The sequence below is a fragment of the Adiantum capillus-veneris genome, unplaced genomic scaffold, assembly GCF_014529385.1.
Source record: "Adiantum capillus-veneris isolate H3 unplaced genomic scaffold, ASM1452938v2 Hic_scaffold_325, whole genome shotgun sequence".
NCBI lineage: Eukaryota > Viridiplantae > Streptophyta > Polypodiopsida > Polypodiales > Pteridaceae > Adiantum > Adiantum capillus-veneris.
Window position 1 is genome coordinate 3,603,899 of NW_028221436.1, and position 6,340 is coordinate 3,610,238.

Below are 6,340 nucleotides of genomic sequence, written 5' to 3' on the forward strand. Positions count from 1 at the left end.
GTCTACGGTTTGCGTTGGGATTGCCCTTCGGCACTTCAGGGCTCAACCAATTAAACTCTCGGTGTCTACGGCGTTAGAATGAACTTCGTGCATCCATTTATTTCTACGGAATTACCAACGCTAGACTGGACGTATTCGACCATGCGCCCAGATTATGCAGGGAAAACCAGCGATACTTTTAAGAGCAAAGGTACAGGAACGTAGTGGCGTTCTCAACTCATTCCTCTGATCCCAGTATAAATTGGATCGGCGAGAAAGGTTAACCCAACCCTGCTTGACACTTTGTGCCCCTCGCTCCCTAGTCTTGGCATAGGATTTAAAACATCGAAAAGGTGGGCTATAGGAAAAAGCGTAGGGAACCGCTTACTTTAAATAAAACAAGAACTGAAAGAAAGAGGACTGAACATAATACCGGGTGGAAGATACATGCTTTACCTTGCAAGTTGTGAAAGCTTTCTTCTCAATAAGAGTGAGAGTTAGTGGTATATAGCTTTATCGAAGCCCGAAATGAAACGATGTTGCACTGAAGAGGACTCGAACCCCTAACTACCTGGTTCGAAGCCAGGGACTCTATCCAATTGAGCTATCGGTGCGGGGGGGTTGGGTCAAGGAAAGCCCAACCCTGGAAATGTTTTTTGCGTTATTTCAAAATGAGTTTACGTAATTAAAGAAAATTAACTCAATTAAAAGACAAAAAAGTCAATCTTTGTCGTTGATGATCTCTCGGTTGGTTACCGAATAATTTAACCATCCCTTCCCTAAAAGAAAGTAATTACTTGATATATGTAATCCGTAATATTCGGATTCAGTCGTCAGCTGTGGTTTTACCCTCCCCAGGGTGTCCGCTCTGCCCGTGAGACGGTTTTTTAACCACGACGTCTACGTTTAAGTTTAAAGGCAGTCCCTTTACGAATCCGGCTTCTAAGCCTATGGAACTTAACGAAAATCTGGACAGCGTCCCTGGCTTTATTATGAACGGCTTGGATTTTATCCGCCTCCTCCTGCGAAACAGTTATTTCTGTTTCTGGATTCAGCGGCGGCATGTCTTGCTCAACAAAAACTACTTCTGGAGTCGAAGGCAAGAGCTCAAACAGGGCTTTATACATGTCAATCAAAGGTTGCGCCTGGGAGACTATTTGCGCGGCATAATGCGCTATCACTTCCTGGGAGAGGGGACCTTCAAGAGGAGTTCTATGCCCTCTTCCGGGGACATGCTTAAAGGGAGAGATACCCCAGAGATGAGCATCAAGCCAGGAATAAGGTCCTTATGGAACGACGTGAACAGACGGGAGTTTGCCTCCTTAAACTGTACCGAAATCTGAGCCCATTCCTGCATTGTGGCTTCGCTGACTATGGAGGGGTTTAACTTGGCAGAGATAGAGTTTACTAGATTGTTTATTTGCGCAGGCTGCAGTTGTGAAACGAATTCATAACCGTTCTCAGCGCTGGGCAATCTGCCTTGTTGGCAGGTTTTTAGTATTTTATCACAATCTTGCCAAGTTTCAAATAAGATTGAACGGCAATCCTCCTCCTTTAGTTGCATAAACTGTGAATGTGAAGACGCTTGAGTTACTATTGAAGAACTACTAGCGCCCATATTCATACAGTATGCTGTTTCAGCAAACCCAAGCCCAATTAGATTTAATAAAATTAAAAAAAGAGCAACAAACAAGAATACCTTTCTCAACGAAAGAAAGGAGAGATATATGGTGAGGTTATTAAAAAGAAAGGAGAGATATATGTTGAGGTTCTTAGAAATAAAGGAGAGATATATGGTGAGGTTATTCAAAAGAAAGGAGAGATTTCTGGTGAGGTTATTCAAATTCAAAAGATTTCTTTTTTTAGTGAGGTTATTCATGGAACTAAATACGTTTCCAATACCTACTGCTGCTCCTGCTAGGGCTATGGTAGCCGCTCCTACTCCAATTAATTTTGCACCTTCTAGCGTAACTAATTCTTAAGTGTCTGTGTAATAATAATAAAAAGGTGTAGCTAGCACGCAAAAAAAGCACTTTTTTGTCTCAGAAAAGAAACAAAAAGAAATGTTATCAACACTTGAAATAAGATTTTTCTTAGTAACTTGTTATTTGACATTGATTTATAATTCAATGCGTATGATACTACTAATGCTATAACTATACTTAAAAGAATACTTATATCATATTGTATTAAATTACTATTAAAATTGTCAATTAAACTATTCTCATTTATCTCACCTAAATAACTATTATTTATTATATGAAATATTAATGGAAATAAACTTACCACTTTTAATAACAATAGTTTTAGGCTTGATAACTTATTACTTATTACTGAATTTACTATATGCGGGTTGAAACACATTGTATACCCGACAAAGAAGAAGAAAAAGCAATTGGTTTCGACGAAGAAGCGTAAGGCAAAGAAGCAATTAGCTGAGAAACTGCGGTTTCAACGAAGAAGCAATTGGCAAAGATGCTACGGGTTTCGACGCTGCGGGCGAAGACGGAGAAGCTACTGGCAAAAAAGCAATTGGTTTCAACGAAGAAGCTACGGGTTCGACGAAGATGATTTATGCGTATTTATTGTTAATTTTGGGGCCGAGGATTGATCTATCGATTGATCCTCAGCAGCAAGGTAACGAGAAAGAATCAGGTGACAATAAAGGATCAGCCGACGATAAAGGTTTAGGCATAGGCAACAAACTATCAGGCGTAGACGATATAGGATCGGACACGTTAGATACAGAATCCGGCACTGACGATACAGGATTAGGCACTGACGATACAGGATCAGGCATAGATAAAGGATCTGGCACTGACGATACAGGGGGTTTGGTTCTGAAACCGATAAAGGAATTGATACTTCAGTAAACATATTGGTTACAGGCTTATTAACATCTGTTTTAAATTTGTTGTAATCTTTTGATAGTTTATTTACTAATCTAAAAGTATAGTTACATGAATTACAAATCTTCAAAAAGTTAGCGTTTGTTTTAAATTTAAGTAACTTCTTTATTGTATCTTTATATAAGTCTTATCCCCCGTAATTTTTTGAAACAAAATCAAATCATTTTTTAGAATCTCAAAAACTTGTTTTTTTTCTTCACTTTTCTTTCACTTTTATTATTCTTTTCGAGCGCTTCTTTTCTTTGAAGCGTTGAGGAACACGAGGAAATCACCACACCCAACCACGAAAGTTTCTGTCCCGCAAATCAGCCACTATCGCTACCTGGCTTGAATCACTCCACCGTACGTAGCTGGGTCATTCCACAGATCAGGCATGACGCTATCCTTCTCCCGCTACCTTAGGGCTTGGATCATTCCATCGCGGAGTCGCGGCTCTCCGTTTGGTTGCTTGCCGTCATTGGCTTTCTGCGTGGACGGATAGGCAACTCGTTGGAAAGCTATCTCCGACCTTGCATTGGCAGACTTCCTTCGATACCCAATACAGGAGTCGTTGCGTTGGAGCACTTCGATAGCTGCGCAGAAACCCGGGAAATGTCCATGGGTATCGAAAGCCCCGCCATCCTGCCCTGCCCTGCATTTCACGCGATTATTCTACTATACCATTACTTAGCGCTTCCCCAGTGATTGGCGCGGAAGGGAAACCGGCGATAGCACTACGACTACGAGGTCAGGCCCAATGATTTCTCTATCTATCGCGCGGAACCCTTGCTGGCATGCGATTACCTGTTTGGTCAACTAGCTATTACATAGGTTGGCTCATAGGCCTGCCTTTAGGTTCCGTTTTGAAAGGTGATCTCATAACATAAGTCAAAGCGCTTCTCGTGTCCATGTGACAATCCGTATCATATGAGACAATATGCCCTGACCAATGCGGCCGGCGTAGGAAACCGGAACAAACGTCTTCGATTCAGAAAGACACAAAGCATCCTTCTGACGTAATAGAATTGGTTGATGGCATGAGCAAACAGCCGGAAGATAACGTGTTTGCGTGAAATTGACGATTTGACCATTAGATGATAAATAGATCATGGTTTCTAATTATACTTCGTTTTTCTCTAATAAAAAAGTGAATATTGAAAGGTTGCACGCTGATATCTCAGCTACATGGCAGTCTGTAAAGCACAATCCTAGCAAGCGAAGGGATTTCCGGGGAAAGCCAAGCGATAAAGCATTAGCCATATCAAGATTACTTTACTTTACTTAAATGTATCTACATTTTGAAACGTAATGGTAGGATTGACGAGCCTGCCTTCAAGAGTCTAAAGATCCCTTAACTGTGGCAGCAACGGGTAAGGCAAGCGAAGGGATTTCCGGGGGAAGCCCAAGCGATTAAGCGCTATATCTTTTTAGTACAATGCATCTACATTCAAAGTAATGTAGGATTACGAGAATGCCTTTAAGAGTCTAAAGAGCCACGGTCAAAGGCAAGTGAAGAGAAAGCCCAATTAAAGATGCAAGCGTAGCAAAGGTTTTCGTGGGAGGGAAAGCCCGAGCGGAGCAGCCAATTAAAGAACAATGATTGCATTCCTAAATGGTTAAAGACAGAAGATTTTCACCCGTTTTAGGTAACCTAGCTATTACGTTGATTTGTTTCATCCTTGGTTGTTTGAGTGAAAATCTAGAATACCATGTAAATGACGGATTTGCTTGCCCACTAATGTTATTTTAACACTCTACCCTAGTTTTTTTCATGAACCCGGTGGTTCGCTGTAATGGATTGTGCTTAATAATCCTTTTTCCTTTCTTTTTCTTGCAACTTTTATAAGGCTCTTTACCCTGGCTTGGTGAGGCAGTCTTTTCATTCTTTTGCTCTGTTATAAAAGGTTGCGAACTCATGGTTTTGCTTTTGTTCAAGGAGCTAGTGCTTTCCAAAGTAAGTTTCCTTGGTCCCCTTTTTTTAGGTAAGTGCTTGCCTTCTTTTAACTCACTAGTTTGATGCCTAAGCTCTATAGCTTGAAGCCTTTTATTAAGCTAAAAAGAAAAAAAGCCTTACCTTACCTTACCTTACCTTACGTGCAACTAAACTATAACTATTAGGTACATTAGCAAACCGGTCTCAGAATCTATTGCGATCATATAAGAATCCCTAAGATCTTAGGGGCATGGGAATTGCAATTTTTATCAACGTCTTATGGACTCATTACAGATCGGAAGCTAGGCGAAGAAAAACTGGGGGGGGAAATTCTACGCCATATTTGGTAATTGAAAGGAGAAACAGGGACAAAATTACTTATTTTTCATCCAGTTACGTCTTCAATGAAAAGAATTTTTTTTGGAGAAACCTGTAATGTAAATAGGAGGTTTACTTATTCCAAATGATGAAGAAACAGAATCTCATTGACATGGAAGGTACAGTTACAGAATCTAACCCAATGCCCACGTTTGAGCGTGTTCGGATAATGGATGTCAAGTTTTGACTCATATATCGGGGAGGATGCGACGCAGTTATATAAGAATACTACCAGGAGATAGGGAAGAGCTGAACTGAGTCCCTATATCTTACCAAGGAACGCATCATCTACCGCCTTAGAAGTAGGCATACAAACAATAGTCAGTAGATTTCGGTATCAGTTTAGATTTTCGGCAGTTAACCAAACCACTTCTCTTGCCAATTTCCTATCTTGATTAGATCGAAGAAACATGTAGCAAACCTACAGGTAGATTTACCCAATTAATTCAAGGTTATAGATACGAAAATCCGTGCTTCCATTCGGAAAATATGTAAAAAATGTCGATTGATTCTACGACGTAGACGAATCATGGTAATTTGTTGCAACTCAAAACATAAACAGAAACAAGGATAATAAAATATTCTATCTGAAAAAGAATATTAATTAAACAGAGCTTCCCAATAAAAATAATTAATTAATTTATGTCAAGTCAAATAAATCGAGAAAAATTCGTTCACGTGGGGGAAAACGCGGAGTTCAAAAGGGAGTCATTCATATACAGGCGAGTTTCAATAACACTATCCTTACCGTCACAGCGTCCCGGGACAGGTAATTATTTGGTCTTCCGCCGTGCCCTGTGGATTTTAAGGAACACGCAAAAGCACGCCATTTTGCTGCGCAAGCTGCGGCTGAGAAGCAATTAAAGCATCAGTGGATCGGGTATGAAACAAGCAGAAGTTATGATGAGCGGGCCCGGACCGGGGAGAGACACCGCTTTGCGAGCTATTCGCAGAAGCGGCATAATCCTCAGTTTCATACGTGACGTGACTCCTAATGCCGTATAATGGTGTAGACCCCCCAGAAAGAGACGCGTCTAACTATGATTAGTCACATCAAAAGAGAGAAAAAAAAATTACTATGCGCACGCAAAAACGAGATGTCGACCTCTAAGCAGGCAATTCAGTGGAAATGCTTGAATCCAAAATAGAAAGTAAGCGGCTT

At 40.6% G+C, this 6,340-nt stretch overlaps 2 pseudogenes; both read left to right on the forward strand.

Annotated features, from left to right (window-relative positions):
* Nucleotides 1-929: 929 nt before the first annotated feature.
* On the forward strand, nucleotides 930-2,147 carry LOC147417104 (uncharacterized; annotated as a pseudogene).
* Nucleotides 2,148-2,546: 399 nt separating this feature from the next.
* Nucleotides 2,547-2,899, forward strand: LOC147417105 (uncharacterized; annotated as a pseudogene).
* Nucleotides 2,900-6,340: the final 3,441 nt, after the last annotated feature.